Raw genomic sequence first — 20,169 nt, 5'->3', positions numbered from 1 at the left:
TTTCCTTTTATCTCCTTAATTCAGATCCTCCAGGTGTAAAAGATAGATATGTTATTTGGAGAAAGCAAGGCTAAGCTTATCCATTTCTGACATCCATGAATCAGAAAGAATATTTGCTGATAGCATGTTGTAAAATTCACCCGTTTCTCCATAGAACTATGGTAAGAAAATCATAAAAGTCATGAACTTCATTCCCCGTTGTGTTTTTCTTTATGTGAGCTCTGTGAAACAACGTTCAGCAATGAAATAAATGGTGCTTTACATGACACTTTGATGAAACCATTCAAGTGTGAAAGGTCTGCTTTCTCTTTCTTACACCTCTGGTGGTTGTTTTCCCTGTAGCACTACTCTCTTGGGGCCTTTTAATTCTCAAATAGAGTGAAACCCTTCATATTGTCATTGCAATGCAACAGGGTCTTCCAAATAAGACTAACGTCCTTGCTGTTTGATTTTCATAAGCTTATATTGTCATATTCTCATTTTATACGAATGTGGGATTCTATCAGTTTTACAGGCATTGCATATGCACTGCCTGTCCTTCCTAGTTATGCACTATGCATAGAACTCCACCTTTCTCACTGTGAAATGACAGGATGGATTTATTAACACAGAAACATACAACCCTTGTAGTGCTGATAAGCCCTTTTTAACAGTCACTGTGTTCCACCCTAGGGAGGGGCTGCATTTTAGCATTGGATAGAATATAATCATCACATATGCATAATTCTTTAGGCTTTCTCTAAGGATTAGATATTTTAAAATTAATGATAACAGTCTGTGCTCCTCCAAACATGTCAGCAATGTATATAAACTAGGAAATCCACGTTCTTTCAACAGTTACATAGCTTCACTCTTTTGAAGGATCTTTTACACAGAGTGCCCTCTAATCCTCCTGCAGACCATCTCTCACCCCTTACCTCATTCCCATTACTATTTTTAGTAGCCACAGATTTAAACGTATTCTCTAAAATGGAAGATTGGATTTGGTGTAGGACAGATACAAAAAGGCCAGTTGAAAAATACAGCTGCTTGGATTCTTGCATATGTTAGTGTGAAATCACTGTAGAGTCACATTGGGCCAGTCAGAACCAAGTAAGTGATTTAGCTTCAAATGTTCCAGTCAGTTTTAAAATAACATTTATAGAGCTTTGGGATGCTGTTGGACTGCAAAACATACCAGCAGATAAGGGCAGTAGGGCTTTCAGAACGCTTTTTGTCTCATGTCACAGGAGCCTCCACATATATTTAGTATAAATACTTGATGTTTTCTTAGTATTATAAAGCATTTAAAGCATTTTTCTAAATAGTTGAGATTTTTAGAATTTTAAAACTCTTTTTTTAGACTCACTTACACTCCTGAAGTGAAAAGAAAAAAGAAATACAACAGACCCATTTGCAGCAATGCTTACATGACTGTATTAGAGAAGAGCATTACAAGAAGAGGAAATAGTATAATCAGCACCCATAAGCTTTGAATGATTTAATGTAGAAAGTGAAAATAGAAAGACAAACATCTTTTTGCCCAAATATTTCTCATACTCTTTAGGACAAACTCCAGTTTGTATCAGAACAATATTTCCAATGTAGTTCAAGTGTTTATATTTAAAAAAAAAAAAAAAAAAACAAAAAAAACCACACACACAAAATATATATTTTATGTTCCCTGGTGCTTTTAGAAAAAAAGTTTCTCCATCACAGACTTTGAGGCTTAAGGCCTCAAACTGCTAGAAAGTGTGGCAGCTACTCAAAAACTACTTGAGGTGAACTGTAGACAGAGGTACTTTTATACATGGACATTGACCCCTCCCTTTTCAAACCAGAAAAACAGGCAAGATGCCAGGAGCTACAGGCTATGAGCATGTTTGTGAAGGCAGAATTCACCTGCCAAATCATGAGTTCCCTGAGGACTGCACAACCTTCCACACCCTCTCTCCCAGAACACACTCTGAAACAGCTTCTGCCTCTGTTGCAGCCTAGAAAGATTAGAAACCATGACCTATTCCCATGGTCCTTCCTTCGACTTTCCCTACTAATGTTATTTAACCCTATTCTGTGTCCTGCATAATAATTCTCTATGCACATACAGAGAAGCCTATCATGTAGCTACACTACCCACAGCCTCTCTTACCATACATTGAAAAAGTTCAGAAACCCCTATGACACTTTCTAAATTACACTGAATTCAGCCTATTCAGAACTGATACAAGACCTGATCTGGATGAATCAGCTGATGAAAAAACTGGGAAGGCAGACTTCCTGCTCCCAATAATTATTTAACCACAAAGTTTAGATAAATGTTTCTATTTTAATTCTTATCTTTACTTCCTAGGCTTAGAACAGAATTGTTTCACTGCAAATGTAGTAATCTGGCTGCTGGGAAGACTCCTCAAAATAATCTTACCTATGTACAACTTGCAAGTGGGCTGCAAAATGTGTAGTTGAAAGCAGCAGTTTTTCTTCTTTTTGACATTACATTACAAAGGTAAAGTACAGCACCATCCTCATCACCTGTAACAGTAAACCACTTCAATGCAACATAACTTCAACATAGCTTCACTGGTTTCACAACACTGTTAAGTTCATGGAAAGTTTGTGCTTTCCAGCCTTGCAATAGTATTGATTCATATATTTAGAATACAAATCCTGTGTATTGTAGCAAAGGGTGTGGAAGCCAGGTCACTGACACAAAGCACTACTGAAAATGTAGAGTTAGTCTTTATAATTTAAAGCTTCTACAAGCACCCACAGCATGCAAATTTGGCACTCTTCCAAACCAGAAGAAAAACAGCAGATAACAATGTTTTGTTTTGCTTTTCTAACAATTCTTATTATCTTGGAATTGAGCACTATTTTGCTCTTCCTGTAAGCTGGAGCAGTTGTTTGTTTTCTAAATTGTAGTTGTCGGACATGGTTAGCATGGTTTTCATGAATGCAGCGCTGTAAGACACGGTAGAGAAGACTTGGAGCACTTCTTCAGAGCAGACTGGCTCTCCAGACTACAATTCTGCTTTTATGGCATAGTAAAAGCAACACAAGATAAGATGATGAACAGTAGCATCTAAGAGATCTCTGGGATCATCAAGAAGTGCAAGCATCAAAGAAACCCCTTATGAAACATATTATTCCAGTGGTATCTTGTTCTATTATAGCCCAAAAAAAGAAATCAGCATTCTTTGGGAATGTGCTGAATGTGAGGAAAATGGAACATTCCTCTCCATCTGCTGGAAATACTCTAAAGTAAATAAGGATGCTAAGTACTGGGCAGAAATACTGGAAGTAATTTTTTAAAATAACAAAAAAGCAGACGCCAATGGAGGCCCCTAGTCGTCCTCCTAGGCTTAGCACTGGAAAGAAATTATGGTTTGGGAAACTAAATCTACAGATAGCTGCCAGATGGTTAATCATGGTTAGTGGAGAACACAAAGGGCTTTGCTTGGTGATCGGGCTTAGCAAAATAACAGATGTCCCAAAAAAATGAAAATTTTACAGATTCTGAAAGGTCTGCAGTCAGTAGATTTATACAGTCTGGCACACAAATTCAAACCATTCGTTTAAATGCATGTCAGATCCCACTTAAAAGTTGATTGTTGCCTAGGAAATACAGGCTGCAAGGAAAAGCCTTAACAAACTTGTATCTGAGGGGAACAGTGCAGGGTTTGACTCTACTACTAGTATACCACAACTAACATTAGACTAAGGTGATAAAATTATCAAATCTCATTCTTGTGTTAATTAGTTGCTAGGCTAGGAGGCATTTCCCATACCAACATTAAACAACACAACGTTTGCTGTACCTGCTGTCATCGCCTCAGGTCTTTACATACTCTTCAAAAGTAGACAAGTACTATCATCAGCAAAATTCAAAGAAGTGACCTAGGAAATATAACATAATAACAATAATTAGTGAAATACATTTGTTTTTCACAGGAGAGTGAGTTGTATGCCCATTTTACAAATGTAATCAAAAACTGCCAGAAACCCCAGAGGTTTTAGTGCAAGAAATAGAGAAGACTGAAATGTTGAAATTTGGTGGGGTTTTAAAGCAATCTATTGCTCAAAGCAGCTTACTGTAAGCAATTTATAATTCTTTGTGTAAGGTAAATAATAAAAGAAATTTTTTCTTTTTCTTGCAGAAGCTAAAATTTATACACTACCCAAAATATAGTTGACAGAGCCACAATGTGCTCTGTATCTCTTCAATAATCTTCTTACTTGCCTTTTCCTCCTTTTTACCTTGACAATATGGGGCCTTTCTCAGACAACTTACTTTGCTGCTACTATCCCTAGTTCTTTTTTTAGCACTAGGGTTTGACTCGAATAGGAAGTGGATTTGCTGTGTTTCCTTTCCTTTTAAGCCATGTGTATGTCAGTCAGTCAAGCAGTAAGCATCCTGTCCTTGTTTTCTTGTTTTCCCATTTCACTTCTCCATTATACTGGAGCTTCATTTCATAAAGGAATTGACACTAGTGCTGTCATCAATGTTTCAAAAATCAAGATACGTTTCAAAAATCTACAGTAACTGAAAAGATACGCACTGTAAAAAAAGTACTGTTAAAGGCTCAAAATGTGGAAGACCTCTGTTACCATGACTTTTCTTTACATTTTTGTTTAGATCTCAGTTACTCACTTAGGTATCCTATTCTTGGAAAACTGAAGATGAAAACTGACCTTGTAAAAGCTAATGGAAAAAATTTGACTTCAGTGAGATCAGAATTTCCCTCTACTTCTTTTATACATTAAGGTTTTCCAAGGAAACTTTGTTTTTCAGCCTCCATTTGTACATGGGCAACTTTCTCAAAACATTATTTGGTCATTACGTATTTTGTGCACACAACAGATTAAATTGCCCTGCAGAAAAAGAATTCTGTCTGCCAGAGGGATGTCATTTTTTTGTCTGCAAAAAAATTAGTTCTACAAAACTAGCACATATAGATCAACCTCATTTAACACACATACACTGCATTAACATTAAAAAGTCTCATAAAGGATAAGACAGTTGCTGCTGAAGTAAGGATTTATTTTACCAGATATAGGCTTTATATATCCTAGAACACTTTTTCTCCTCAGTTAACAACATGGGAAAAAACCAAAAAGGATACTGCTGGATCTTGGAATGACTTCACTTTTGTATAGCAGTATTTTATAAAGTTTCTGAATAGTTCAAGATACTTTCACAATGATCCCATATGTCTGTAGGTAATTCAAAATGTCTTGCCATTGTTATAATTGCAAATAAGTATTTTCTTCTTATTAATTTCCGAGCAGCAACCTGTCTTAAGAGCATAGTGACAGGTTTATTTCCACTCCTTCATGAGTCTGAGCTTCATCCTCCCTGAAGTGACTTTAGAAGGGGATACCAACTTCACTTTAAGTATGGGCTATAACCTCTAAAATCTTTTAACTGGTGTGTTAAGTCAAGTTGTAAGTTAAAGATGAAATAAGGTAATTTTTATGACAATCCATATTCTTGAGCATTTTCCTGTAAATCATTACAAATTCATGGTACTGATCACTTAGGTTCCATATAAACAAGAGGGGTTAGCAGAGGTCAGCAGAACCCTACAGTATTTGACAACAGGAGCACAGTCCAACTGTTATTTAACTCAACCGCAAATTCCTATTGATTTAAATGAAATCAGAATTAGGATTAATATACATTCGTGCTCATGCTTAACTTTCTAATAGTGGGTGAAGATTTAACTCCTCAGAGAACATACTTACCCTACAGCGTCAATAATAAAACACTCGTTAGCTTTGCTGGTCTAGAATTTTATCAGTAAGTTTCACTTCACAGTTCAGGAACCAAATCAGCTAGCCCTTAATATGATGAAAACCTAGCTATGATTCTTCATTATATTCATACCATCAAGATGACTTCATGTTACTACCAATGAGAACACTGAAAACATACTGGTCCTGGTGACTCTTACTAGTTTTGAGGGGGAAAAAAAAAAAACCAGTTGTAAGGTTATTAACAACAAAACTTTTTCATCTAAAAGGCAGCATCCATGATATGAAAAGGCATTCCGAAATCCTGTATCATGACCTGAAAAGCTTCTACTTAAATTTGTTTTTGCAGTAACTGTTGGAGTATTATGTTAGGTTACATTCTTTTTCTCAAGAAAAGCGTAATTGATTAATAAGCAGGCAAAAAGTTGTTTCTTTAGCTGGCTGGAAAAGTTCCTTCTTATAGTATAGCATATACTCACAAATGATATAAAAAAAAGTCAGTTACCACTTTAGAGCTATCAAGCTTACAGTGTGTGAGCCAATAAGACTAATATTGATATGGATCCAGCTTTGGATAATTAACTTCTTCCTGCCTGCAAAATCCCCCTGCAGAATCAGCTGGATATAATTTCAGGCTTCACATTATTAAACAATTGTTACATTCACCCCAGCCACAGCTGAATTCAATCATCTGTAAAAGGGACTTCTTACACACAGAAATGAGACCGAACTTTCTGTCTTCAACCCAGAATTTTTTTTTTTTTTTTTTTTTTTTTTTTTTTTTTTTTTTTTTTTAAGGCTGTGGACAAAGAATTACTGCTTCTAGAGACAAGAACTATGTGAACACTGAGAATAGTTTCCTCTCATCCCTCAGATACAAGGGTCAGCAACTTGTCAAGGATTATATGTCAGATTGTATTTTTCTTTTCTAAGTCAGTGGTTGAACTTGCTGGAAGGAACTTAGCAAGAGCCAGGAACTGCTGCTTCCCAAGGGGCAAGATCCCATCACTATACAGTCAATAGCTCATCTTTATGTAAGGTACTAGTTTCTGGCTGTCACCAAGTCCTAACTCAGGCAGTGAGGGCAGTAGCTTGTTAATCAGATCTTCCTTTTCTTCCCTGTATCTATCTGCTCCTAGTACTTCTGCCTGTGGCAAGGGTTCCCATAGATCACAGGCTGTGGTACCAGCCCACCTTACCAAATTTGCCTCCTGACACTAAGACATGCCCTGGACAACACTAAATAAAGCCAGATGAAAAGTCAGCAGAAGGAAATGTAGTGGAACAAGCAAGGAAAAAATAAAATGAAAAAGTTCTAAAGGAAGAAAAGGCAGGAAAAGGAGAGCCTGACACCTAAAACACTGCAAGAGAGCAGACAGCAACTACCAGGTCATTCCTGAGAACAGTGAATGGTCTAAGAAACACGGGGCTACAAATAACCTGCAAAGCAACTTTAGACAATAACTTACACAACATTTGAGGAGCTTTCCCAGGGGTCAGAGCAGTACACAAAGGCACTATAGGCCAGCTTTTTTCAAAATGAGATGTGGAATACATCTTTACACCAAACATGTAATCACTCCAAAGTAGATGAGTGCTTATTCTGAATGTATTGCTGTATTTCGAGGCATTAGTGGTCATCTGAGTCTCTATAAAGTATGTATATTCTCAGTGATGCACAATTAAACTTGTAATAAAGTATGCATAAATGTAGTATTAAAAAAAAAATCTAAAAAGACATGTTGAATATACTCCAATAACCCTATCAATAGTATGCATTGGACAGTACATGGACTAATAGCCTGATCTTCAGTGATAAGCTAATGATTACCATAGAATTGTAAAATAATTTAGGAAATAATTCAGAAAGCAAGCTCTGAAGGCACTGTGCTCCAGCCCTCCTCTCAAAGCTCATATTATCCACCATTAGCTCAGGGGAGAACAGTGCACTCAACACATCCAAAGATGAGATTACCCAACTTCACACTCACGTTTTTCAAACATTTAATTTAGAAGAACCTGCATATACTATTGCTGTTAAATGTTGACATGTATGTAATATACAGTATGAAGCTGCCCACAGGAACCTACCAGGAGAATGTCATCACAATCTGAGAATTTTCATCAAATCCAGTGCATTAAAAGTAATTTGTTAACAGCTCCTTTTGTTTCAAGCTCATCAGGCAATTAATGAGTGACATAAGATTTGTAAGCATTTCTGAAATACATTTATTCACATTGCTAAGGACTGCATATAAAATACCAGGATAGTGGAAATGTTAATGCCTCTTGTTCAACAAACTATCATTAGTGAATTAATTATGCCTTTAGTTGACATTGATTATCACAGACAGTCATATAATAAAATTAAAGTAATACTTTATGAACTAGAATTTTGGAGCAAATACTAGCAAGCAGTTTCATAAGGGAACTATTCAGAAAAGGCACTAAAATATGAACAGGAATAGCCTGTGTGTTTCAGGATATATTGATATTGACATGACTTGAACCCAATCTTGAGTATATATATATATATGTGTGTGTGTGTGTATATGTGTATATATATATATATCTGCAAGAAGATTCTCCCACTGCTTAATTAACTATAGACAAAGTATATTAAAGTCAACCTCTACAGGCTGAATGAAAAGTGGACCTAATTACAGAAGAAAGGAAGGGCAAAAGAAAAGAGGCAGGAAAGTGACAAGGAATAGACAATGATAATGTAAAGAATGAGGGAGCATTAGTCTATGATTACAATAACAATTTGGTTTGTATGTTACATCTCTTACCACTAACGTTTGTCTGCCATTTTATATAATCTTTTGGGATCCCTGATTCTGGGAGAAGGTCTGCATTTTTCCACATGTTTATACACCAGCAAGACAATGAGTTCCGAGTCCCATCTGGGAAATTTGAGTGCTGCAAGAAAACCAAAAATAAATAACAAAACCTACAAAATTCTGTTCTTCAAGGTTAAAGCTTGATTGCAAATATTCATATCAGAATTTCAAGTAACAATGACAATTTCTAAATTGAGGCCTTGGCTCTAGAAAGAATGCTTCACAGCTCAGTGTAGATGCTTTCAGGCTATGATTCATATCTCTCTGGCTTATCTCTTAAAGCAAGATTTCACTGCTTGTTGGCACTACAGAGGAGTTTCAGTACTAAGAAACTGGCCTTGATTTTGCTATGCCTTATGCATGACCACATCATTTCTGTTTGCTAAATTCTGACTGCAAAGCACTTGTTACTGCAAGTGGTGAGACAAGAGGAAATGGAACTCAGTGTAATTTCAGATTTTTTGGCAGAATTTGGTTTGTTATACAGCTGAGTGATAGTATAAATACAGCACACAAATACTCTTATTCAATTAACCTTCTCCCTAAGACAACCCTTAGAAGGCATTATTTTGACAGACGGATTCTGGGCAAGTTGTAAATATAACAGCTGTATTTAAGGTAATGCTAAAGGGAGCAGAGAAGAAAAGGAAAAGATAAGAAAGTAGCTTGGCAATGAAGAGGAGACAACGAGCACAAGGAGATAAAAGAAAGGAGGAACTCTTAATGGTGAAGTAGAGGAAAGAGAAGAGAATATAGATCAGCAAGACCAGAAATGTAACATGCAAAGCAGATCCTCAAAGGTAGTGAAGCATATGGGGCAAAGATCTTTATCAGTATCTTCATACCATATATAAAGTTGCAGTATGAACTGGCTAATACAAATCATTATTTTCTTTTGTTTTCCAGTAAATGCATAGGTTTCCTAGGTACCTAAATATGTAGTTCACTCCAGATATAAATTATTTAAGACCTGTAGCTGATGGAAGCTATACTACAGTCTAGTATGTCTTAGCAATCGTAAATTATTACCAAAAGCCTATATTCTCCACATTCACACACAAATTTACCTGGCATGCTGAATTTTGGTACTGTTTTTTCAGTTGCTCCTATTCTCAAGTCTTCATTCCTTCATGGTATGAAGTTGTGACTCTTTCTCATGAATGCACTCACTTTTGGTGATATTACTCTAACAATAAAATACTTAGAACTGAATATATTTTTCTATGCACAGCCTTAACTGCTCTGAATAGCATCACTCAATTTAACTATAAGGCAGCAGTGAATGAGGGGTTCTCTAATACAGAACTTGGATTCAGTTTTACTGACGAGAAGGTACCTCCCCATGAGTCCCACAGCCTTTACTTGTAGCAGCAGGCTCCAGCCTTTTGTGTTTTGGAACAGCTCAAGCAGAAAACTGCAAGCACAAAGCTGTCAAGATCCTTTTTTAAAATGTGTCACTTTAAGGCAATTAACTATGTATCATTGCTGATAGCTCTCTTCCTGGAAATCAAGTGGTATCTCACTGTATTGATTTCTGTCTAACAGTAGGTGTAGTGTGGAAAAATACAAGAAGGATTTGTCAGTAGTTTGCCTGTAGCAGATTTCATCTCTGTAAGCTCCATATACACTGTTTGGTCTCTACCATCCTATAGTGAGAAGCCACAAGCTGTAGCATCAGAACACCAATGTTTCAACCATAACAACAGCTTAATTCATACACAGCATGCTAGAACAGAATAGGTCTTCAGAAGCTGGGTGTCGCCCTGACACGTGAATTGACAGGAAGCAAATTTATGGTTGTTAAAGAAAGTCAAGCTGAACTATTTTTTACTGCATACAGGTTCTTATACCACAACCACTCTGCTGAGCACTTTCCAGTATCAGACAGCATGACTAGCAGTTGTGAAACACAGCATCTTAAAGCACAAAGTTGTTGTTTGTTATTACATCTTCTCTTTGGGCACAGGAATGTGCTAGCTGGTACCCCGCTGTTAAAGTTATGGCAACTTTTTTAGTGTTGTGTTGTTCTGTGATCCTGCTTTCCCTACATAAATTAAGAAGTACACTTGGCACTTAGAGGAAGAATGAAGAGGTCAGCAATAGCTCTTCGTGTTTAGAGTCATTCCACTACCTAAGACCAGCCCTCACACAGACAAGTTTCAGCCTTAGTATGGAAAGCTCCACTCTGCAATGGAGCAACCACAGTGTGGAGCCTGGAGTCAGACTCCCCCTGTGCTCTCCCTGCTACGCTCTGCAGTTGAGGACCCAGAACATGAGCTCCATTTGAAATTCTATGCCTTGTTAGCCAATTACCATACAACCTGAAGAGGCATGTCATGATTTTTTTCTGCACTAACTGCAACATTGTTACAGCCTGCCCAAAACACAAGGAAGGCTGAATAACTATGGCCAGTCACAGTTTGACTAGGACTGTTCCCTTGCTCACTGAAAAGGACAGAAAGTGCCACTTACATGTGTTTTTTAAGAGGTCAACATCAGAAAGGAATCCACAATTACATGTATATAACACAGATTGGCTGTGAATATACATCCTATAACAAAGGAGACTGAACCATGGCCTTGAGTTTTCAGAATGCCTTTTTCTATTGCTAGTATCACTTTTGTCAGCCCATATTCAGGCTCAGCTCAGCTGTTCTTCACACATGACCTTATTTTTTTCAAATACTAGATTACCTGGGCAATGAAGGACTAACTTATATTTTCTGGCATATTTGTTGTTGGCCACACTGCTCATGAAAGTCTTTGTGGCCAGGTAGGAAAGACAATCCCACTCATTCTGAGAACATCTTCCTCTCCTTTTTAACTGTCTTTGGCTACTCCTCATTGGGTCTTGTTGTCCACTGTCTGAGAGTTCTGCCTTAAGCATTTGTCCAAGGACACATCTACACTTTGGGCTGTGTATGCAGAACCACTCCAAAGGCTTTTTAGCTCTAGCAGCTGCCAAAAGTATACTAAACTCATGGGCAGCTCACACATGGTGTAAGGGACTGCAGCGTGTCACAACACCTTCAGCTTATCTTAGCTACCAGTCTGAATCAGCACTTCCTTGCAGTGAACTGCAATTTCACTGCATTACTCATTCTAACTTAAGCATCTTCTATGTTTGATTAATTTCATCCTTTTCAGTGTTTTTATTTTATCTTCACTGATATTTCATATTTGCTTGCTTACATTTAGAAGCCTTTTCATTTTTCTGGTCTCATCTTTGGCCTTATTCCTCCAGTGAAGGTCAGACCCCTTTTTTTCTCATTGTCCTGCACACTATCTTTTGGGAAAAAACACCACCTAGCAATATGTTCCATCTGTCAAAGCTTCCAGCCCAGGTCTAAAATGACATTAGCTGTACAATTTCCACCTCAGAAAAACAAGCAGATTGCTAGGTTCCGCACCACTCTGTCAGATGTGCTGTTATTTTTCAGTGGGCTATAACCAATCTTGTTTCTGTTCCATGTGCCCGCAGCTTCATATTGTTGCCATTCCTCTTCCTGAGAATCACAGCAGAAGAATTGGGTCAAGTTCTCTTCAACAACCCAATGCTGCCCTGTCAAGCTTATCATGTGTGGAGGAGTCAACTGTCCCCATTTCTAACTTCTTCCAATGAGCACAAGATTTTTCTGAACTGCTGAGGCCCAGTTAAAGCTTTACATACCCTGACTGAATTTTGCAAGACCTTGTCCAAGTCTCAGATTTTAGCAACCTACTGGGCACAGTGATGCTAAAGAATGAGGATAGCCCTGTTGCCATATGCATTGTTCATTGCCTGGTGCAATAAGTGCCATCAAGTATCAAGTGGACTTGCTTTTGCCTAGGTTGTAAGTATTTGGTTGGCTGCAATAGTGGCTGGTTGGCTCAGTGAACTTTTCCCCTTTGTCCAGGGATTGCAAACACCTACTAGTCTAGGGAAAAAGCAGTATCCTCCAATCTCCCTCAAAAGGAAGTAATGAATTGCCAAGCCTGTTTTTTTGCTGCCACTGAGCAGCTCATGTTTGGTAAGTTATAAAGCTGGGAAATGCTGTAACCCTCACTAAATCATTTCCAACAGTTACATCATCCATTTTTTCCTTGCTGCTGCCTCCCAGCGTGCCTCCTGCCTTCTTCTTCAGGGAACTTTACTGTGACTTCATGACCTACAAGACTATGGCTTCAACACAAACGGCTGCAACTGTTCCGGCCACTCAGGTCAAAGGACTACTCCTCTCCACTCTTGGGGGAAAAAAAAGTGACTCTTCTTACTGCTAAAGAATGTCAGAAAACAGAGATCCATCTTGAGTGTAAGGACACTGACACCCATATTCATAAGTTCAAGTTCAGGACAGTGATACAAGCTGAGATAACATCATCACTTCAGCAAGAGGTTTGGATGTGTCATTGAACCTCCCAGACAAATAGATACATATAGTGATTCAGCCATCTCACAGAAAATGTCTTTGACTTGTGATGGCTCAGAACATTGCTATTAAAGGGTCTTGTTGTTCAGCTCCTCCATGACTTTGAAAATCTTCCCCCAAATCCCTGTTCTGACAGTGACCCATCTCCAGCAAAACCACATGTATCCAGGACTGAGGAATCTTTTCACACCCCTGATGTATCTATGTGATGCTTCATGTCCTTATACCAAAATAACAATACATTCCAGAAAGATCTTTTCCTCTCTGTGGCATATAGAATCACAGAATCATAGAATCATTTAGGTTGGAAAAGACCTTCAAGATCATCAAGTCCAACCATCATCCATGCCCACTAAACCATGTTCTGGAGTACCTCGTCTACGTGGTTTTTTAATATCTCCAGGGATGGGGACTCAACCACTTCCCTGGGCAGCCTGTTCCAATGTCTGACAACCTTCTCAGTAAAGAAATTTTTCCTAATATCCAACCTAAATCTCCCCTGCCACAACTTGAGGCCATTTCCTCTCGTCCTATCACCAGCCACCTGACAGAAGAGACCAGCACCCACCTCACTACAACCACTTTGAGGTAGTTGTAGAGAGCAATAAGGTCTCCCCTCAGCCTCCTCTTCTCCAGACTAAACAGCCCCAGCTCATTCAGCCAATCCTCATAAGACTTATGCTCCAGGCCCCTCACCAACTTGGTTGGATTCAGTAGATTTTGCATTGACTGCGGACTTCATCACAACTTGTTACAAAACTGCTGAAATGATCCATAAAAAGTGGCACAAGTTTGTTCCCAGGCAATCTCTAACAGCATCTCTAAAAATATCTCTGCTCCCACAGTCAAGCAGCTACCCAGAAACTTTTGCCAATCACTGAATGTTTTCCAAGTGTTTTTGCCCATCTCCATATTCCCAGGCTATCCTCTTCTTCCTGGGGTTGAAAAAACAGAGGGTGGGAAGGCATGCTCCACCTACTTATATCCTAGCTGTGCAAGATGGGAGTTTGGAAATGTCCTATATAGCCCTGATCTGAGCACTGTGTTGAATACAAATTGCCATGTGCAGAGAAAGATAATTCATCTCAAAGACAATTCCTGACAATTAACTTCCTTTTATTCTTGCCTCACATATTTAGTGAATTCAATAGACTAACTTATTTAATATAATGCTTAATTCAATGTGCATACTAAAATGCTGGTTTGCAGGAACATTTTTAAAAAGTGGCCAGAATTTTGAATGTCTCTGAGCAGTTGAAACTTTAAATTACTGGTGTTTATACTACATCAGTGCTGTACTGTATATACAGTACATTATACAGCAGTGGAATGTGTATCAGTAGGGAAGAATATAATGCAGTAAATCAAACTAAAGTCTTTCAGGAAATCGTCCATGTGCAGAAAAGGCACTTCACAACATGCTTGAAGGACTTAATTGTTTTCTTTACCTGGGATCCCAAACGTCCTGATTCTATGCAATGGCAGTGATAATGCTATTAACTTTTTACCTGCTTGCACCAGAAAACATCTAATGATGGTGTAAAAAGTCAGATTTTTGGTGCGTCACCAAAGTACAGTCTGTATATTTTAAAAGGCCACAGTCGAGACAATTTATTTTATACTCCAGGCTACAAGATGCCATGCCAGAATGTAAGCATTTACAGCTCCCATGGACCATGTTGTTTACACCAGCAGAGGTTTTGGCCCAGTGTTTGTGACCACAGTTGAGTTTCACCTTCACCAACAAGATTCAAAACGAAGCATTTATCACTAGAGAAGATGCTGACACAGAACTAGAAATCACTGTAAATGAACAATCCTCCTATCAGATTAAAACCCTAGGTTTCATAAGAATAAAAACAAAACTCGGCCTGATGTATGATGTAACATAATTGCCCAAAACATTCAGTCCTGCCTGTGAAAGAAGGAAAAGATTAACACAAACCACATTTGGGGTAGATGGTGATCATTTAAGAAAAATATATCTTACCACATTTAATTCCACTTATTTCCATTTGCAACACAGGTGTCAAATTATTTCCTCTGAGTAACATAAGGCAAGCCAAACAGCAGCCCTGACTGCAAATTACTGGACTAACAGGATCAACAAAATAACTAAGTGATCAACAGGGCTATTACAACTGGCTTCAGGTCACCCACAAGGACAGTGGCTACCCCACCATCCATGTCACCATTGCAGCTAGGGCTGGTGGAAAATACAGGAGGGACTTGTACCCACTGACTTATACCATAGAGAAATGGGACTCAGTCTGTCCATAAGGCTATTTCTTTACACTTCTGAGGTATCCTTCCATGCATCCAGAGTTTGCAAAAGGTTCTGAAGGGGAGATAAGGTATATAGGCAAGCATGCTATCATCACTTTCCAAACCTCCAAAAAATCTTTGGGAAAGCCAATCATCTTAGAAGGACAGTTCACACAATACTGAATACAGCAACTAAACTGTTACTATAGTAATGATATTTTGTGCCAACAGAGAAAAATTAACTGCAATTGCAAATAAATTGTTTTGTTCTTCTGTGGAACTTCAGCTATGTGGAAATAGTTTTACATTGAGTCTATAAATAGTCTGTGAAATACAAGAGCTCTTGCTTATTTGAAGAGTTACGATACATGTCATATGTAACTGAGGCCTGAGACAGGATTGGTTTTGAAAGGGAGGGTGTTGTTCTACAAGTTCTGGCAATAAACCAGGAATCGCTTCAGGCTATCGGATTTCGGAATGAGAATGTCACAAGAGGCTTTCTGTTGGCTGGGGGAAGGGGGGGGAAGTGTTGAGCGTCTACTCCTGGAATGTCTGTTTAGCAGCAGAACACTAATGATCTTACAGGGCACAGATTATATGCTAAAACAAGAGAAAAAAACCCAATTATTTTTGCAGTCCCTCTAGTTGGAGCCTGCTTACACTTAACCTTTTGTGGCCAAACACAGATTTTTTTGAGGGTACTGAAGCAGGGATATCCACACAAACTGAAAATCTACCAATTATACATGATTCTCAAACTATAATCTTACATCAATGTTAAGAACAAACACACCAACCATAATCTGAAGAGAAAGCAAAAGAGACAAATTGTAATGCTGAAGTACTTTTTTTCATAATAAAAAAAATGTGAAACTTGTTGCCCAGATGTCAGTTGTCCTGATACATTAAGAAGGGTTTGAATATGGATAAACTGTGAAAGAAGACGGAAAGGACTGGGTCTATTAAATGTAGAGACAACCAATGGGAGAAACAGCAACACAACAAGCATCTAAGGTTGCTAGAAGGAGCATCAGCTGTAAGTAGGGACATGAGGTAATAAATTTAATCTGCAGGTTAGATAAATACTATTTAAGTATGGCCAATTTTGTCTTGAGGAAAGCAGAGGAAATGACCTCTGAAGTGGCCATCCAGATTTACTGTTATGTATAAAATATACGACACACTCAGAGTCAGCAACAACAGTATTTTTGTTGGGGATATTAAGCCGCCTCAGAAAGTAAACCAAACATAATCAGATACAGGTACTAAACATGTGAGAAACAGGTTATCATCCACTATCTTTTTCCAAAGTTCTTTGTCTTTTCTCATTAGCAGCTCATGCTAGCCAGTGTTTGAAACAGGATATTGGACTAGATGCCCTACTTGTGTAGCTGATCTGCCTATTCCTCTAACATGTAACTAAAAATATAATATAGCTCATATCCCACTCAAGCCCAAAGATAATTTAAGAAGTAAATGGGCAAAAGCATAAAGCATATGGCAGGAAGCAACTTGGGCACGCATCACTGATGTCTGGTACTTTCCTGACTAGAAACAGCCTACTTTGACACTCAGCACAGTGCAAGTTAGTGGATGTGGCACTGAAATGTGCTCCTTCTCACTCGTGAGCTGGAAAAAATTAATCTGGAATGAAGAGGACATCTTAGAGCACATGACTGTGTCTCATTTACAAAAGCAATTTTTCAGGGTTACCGAATGAAGAAACGTACAAGCATAACCATGGAGGGAACCCAAAGGCTTCCCTGGATCCTGATCACATGAACGATCTATATTAAGAACCATTTCCTAGCAACCCAGCCTTCCACAAACACCTTTTCTAGGGAACTGCTCTCGGTAACAGCGTTTTGCCAACACCGCTGCTGCTGATAATATTCTCCAGCCGCCCTCGCTCCCAGGGGAGCCTTGCGAAACGCTGGGAAGGCTGCTCGCTCCTCTAGCCTGCCCGGGAGGACACCCCCGCCGCACAGCCGGCGCAGGCCCGGCCGGCTGAAGGCCGGGAGAAGCTTCCAGAGGCCTCGCCGCCGGCGGCCCGGGCAGAGCCCGGCTCGCCTCAGCTAGGGGTCCCGCGGCTGCCGCGCACCTCGCAGGTAAGAGCCGCAGGGGGCGACGGAGGCGACTGCGCTCCCGCCCCCCTCCCCGGGAAGCGGGGCTTCTCCAGCCCGTCTTCTGTTCTTACACACCCTGCAACACACCTTGAGGGGAAAACCCTGCGGGGAGCGTTTCTCTGAGGGGAGGAGGGCAAGAAGCGCCGGGCAGGCGGGAACCCGCCTCCCCTCACAGACCACCGCCGCCGCCGCCGCCGCCGCCGCCGCCCTTCCCGCCCCCCACCGGCCGCGCGCGCCCCTCGCGCCCGGGATCCTGGCACCGCTCGGCTCGTTACGGGAAGCTCCGCCCCCCCGCCGCCCCCTTTCGGCGACGTCACGCCCCCCGCTCGCCAATGGCGGCGCGAGTCGAGGAGGGAAGGGCGCGGGGCGGAGGGGGGTGAGGGAGCGTGACGGGGCGTGACGGGGCGTGACGGGGCGTGGGGCTGCGCGTGCGGGACGGCGGCGCGATGGCGCGGCGCGGCGGAGCCGTTATTTAGGGGCTTGTCGGCGGGGCGTGGGGCGCCGTGAGGCGGCGGCGGCGGCGGCGGCGGCGCCGCAGCGGCAGGTAAGGACCGGGAGGGTGGCCGCCGCAAGCGGTTTTCCCCTTCTCTTGCCCCCCCCTCGGCTTCCTCGCTGCCTCTGTGCGCCCCTCTCTCCCCCCTCCCCCCCTCCCCCCCCCGCGAGGGGCGTCCGCCGGCGGCGGCGGCCGCGTTGGCCCGTTCTTCGCCTGCGGGCCGTAGCTGGGCTCGGCAGGCCGGGCCGTGCGCCGCGGGCGGGGACGCCGGGGCGGGCGGGTGGGCGCCCGGCCAGGGCTGGCTGGGGGACGGAGGGGAGGACGCCAGCCCTGCGCCACTCGCTTCCCGAGCCGACCCCTCGCCTTCCCGGCGGGGGCGTCCGGCGGCAGTCTTCCCCGCCCGCGGCCGTGAGCGGTCCTCCGCGACCGGGGCCCGGCCCGGCCCGGCGGGCTGGGAGGGGGCGCGGGTGCCGCCGCCCGCTCCCCGCAGCGGCGTCTCGCCTCCCCTCGGCGGGCGCTGACGGAGCTGGCCCGGCGGTGTCGCTTAAAATGCAATATGGCCTCGCCCGCTGCCGGGCCGCCCCGGGCCTCCTCGGTGTAGGGGCCTGAGAGGCCGTCGAGGCCCTTTTCTTGCCAGTGTGCGTAGTACCAGCTGCTGGGGGTGCCCCCTCCGCAACCCTTCCCCTGTCTTGATGCGGTTTTACTGACCTGCTGTCGTGGCGTGGAGGGTAAGACTGAAGAGTATCCGGGTTTTTCTCTAGTGCGGCGGCTGTTAAAGCCGGTAGTCTTAATTAATAAAGGTGCTGAGACCCTCACTAGACTTGTGTCTTTCGGGCTTTTTCAACTCTCCGATAAGCTTGGCCATACTGTCGGCAGGCGTTTTCTTGTTGGAAAGCATTCTGTTTTGTTGCCTTCACCACAGGTGGTCTGTTCTTGTTGGCTCTACACCAAGAAGGTAGCAGACTGCTGGCCTTGAAAGAAAGGCACACTTTGTTTTACACCTGATCCAAGTACGGAGGGATTCCACGAGGAGTTAGGGAGGAGTGGGTTCAGTAAGCAGCCCGGGTTGTCTGCTAACTTCCAATGTGCTCCTGAGCTCCAGTCCTCCTTGCAGTGGGTCTCTGACGCTCTTCCTAGAGAAAAACGGTGTCATTATTTTCATCTTGCAGATGATGAAACTGAGGCACAAAGGAAAGCGGTCTGCCAAGTGTCTTGGCAGTGCAGAGGAGAATAAATCCCAGTCTCAGTTTTCATCCCTGTTTTAGGCTGATTAGGTGATGGCCAGCTGGTGGCTGCTTGTTACTTCTGAGGCATTTCTGAAAGAGAAAGCTGGTAATAGAATCATCTGGGGTTATAGTTTTGTCACTGGTGACCTGTCCTGTCACTGAGAAGAGGATAAAAGAAGGGTCCACAACCTGAAGAGGTTGGATACTTTGGGGAGTTACGTGCTTTTTTTCTTACACCCTCTTTTTCCTTATAGAACTTAAAATTTATACTTCTCTTCCTAAATACTGTTACCTTTTACATACTGTTATTCCTCTGAAAGTATCTGTTGAATGCATGTAACTTCTGAACTTAAACTTTAATCTATATGTTGATGTATCACAATAGGAAAGTAAAAGAGGGTGATGAAAATTTGAGATTACTTCCTAGATGTTAAGCATTAAAAATAAATACTCGGTTCTTGTTTACATGTCTAGAAATGTGATCTCTTCAAGTAAAGCCTATATATACATTTTTGGGGGGTGGGGGTAAGATACATGCACATTCGTAAGTCTGTACACAAAATGGAGACACACAGTCTCCCATACTGCTTCTCTGGAGGATTAGCACTAGCACAGTTGTATGAAAATAAATAAACCTCTTGGCCATTTTTTTAGAATGATTCTTAGATTAGCAAGAACTGTCCAAATTGGAGAACCAGCATTGGTGGTTGTCGGTCTTGAAGGTTTGACTTCAAGATGAGAACATGGAATGCTAAGATATTATTTTGTATAAATTCACTTGCTTTTTAGACTAAAGCTACTTGCTAGCTGCAAAAAAAATCTGAAGTATTTCAGAGAAAGTGATCAGCAATTTAAGAAGGTAACAGAAGAATTTAATTCTTGCAAGCAAATATTTGGTGCCTGTAATGAGGTATTTCAGTCATTTTACTCTGTGGCCCTTTGTTTGGGTTTTTTATTCTGAGTGCTGTACTAAAACCCCAGAGGCAGGGAGAAGCCTCCTTCTAAAGGCAAAAGAATGAGTAATGTGGAGAAATGACTTACCTATTTGGTGAGAGGGATAGAAGTATCATTTGTGTA

General features: G+C 41.3%; 1 protein-coding gene and 1 long non-coding RNA gene across 5 annotated transcripts in view; one reads left to right on the top strand and one right to left on the bottom strand.

Moving 5' to 3' along the window:
* The window catches only part of LOC142027418 (uncharacterized), a 46,131-nt gene extending 27,078 nt beyond the window's left edge, over window positions 1–19,053 (bottom strand). Inside the window, exons 1-2 of the long non-coding RNA XR_012649127.1 lie at window positions 18,575–19,053; window positions 3,795–3,873 (exon numbers count right to left, since the gene is read on the bottom strand). This is a non-coding gene — a long non-coding RNA (uncharacterized LOC142027418). The remainder of the gene's footprint in view (window positions 1–3,794; window positions 3,874–18,574) is intronic.
* IL6ST (interleukin 6 cytokine family signal transducer) overlaps window positions 17,170–20,169 on the top strand; it is a 63,253-nt gene continuing 60,253 nt past the window's right edge. For 3 of the 4 annotated variants that reach the window (XM_075021571.1, XM_075021568.1, XM_075021572.1), the window contains exon 1: window positions 17,773–17,917. The gene's annotated coding sequence lies outside the window, so the exon portion shown is untranslated. Of the gene's footprint in view, window positions 17,356–17,772; window positions 17,918–20,169 lie in introns of those variants that run through there. The other variant, XM_075021569.1, reaches the window with a different exon arrangement.

Source organism: Buteo buteo, chromosome Z, assembly GCF_964188355.1.
Source record: "Buteo buteo chromosome Z, bButBut1.hap1.1, whole genome shotgun sequence".
Classification (NCBI taxonomy): Eukaryota; Metazoa; Chordata; class Aves; order Accipitriformes; family Accipitridae; genus Buteo; species Buteo buteo.
This window is presented reverse-complemented; position numbering and strand designations above follow the sequence as displayed.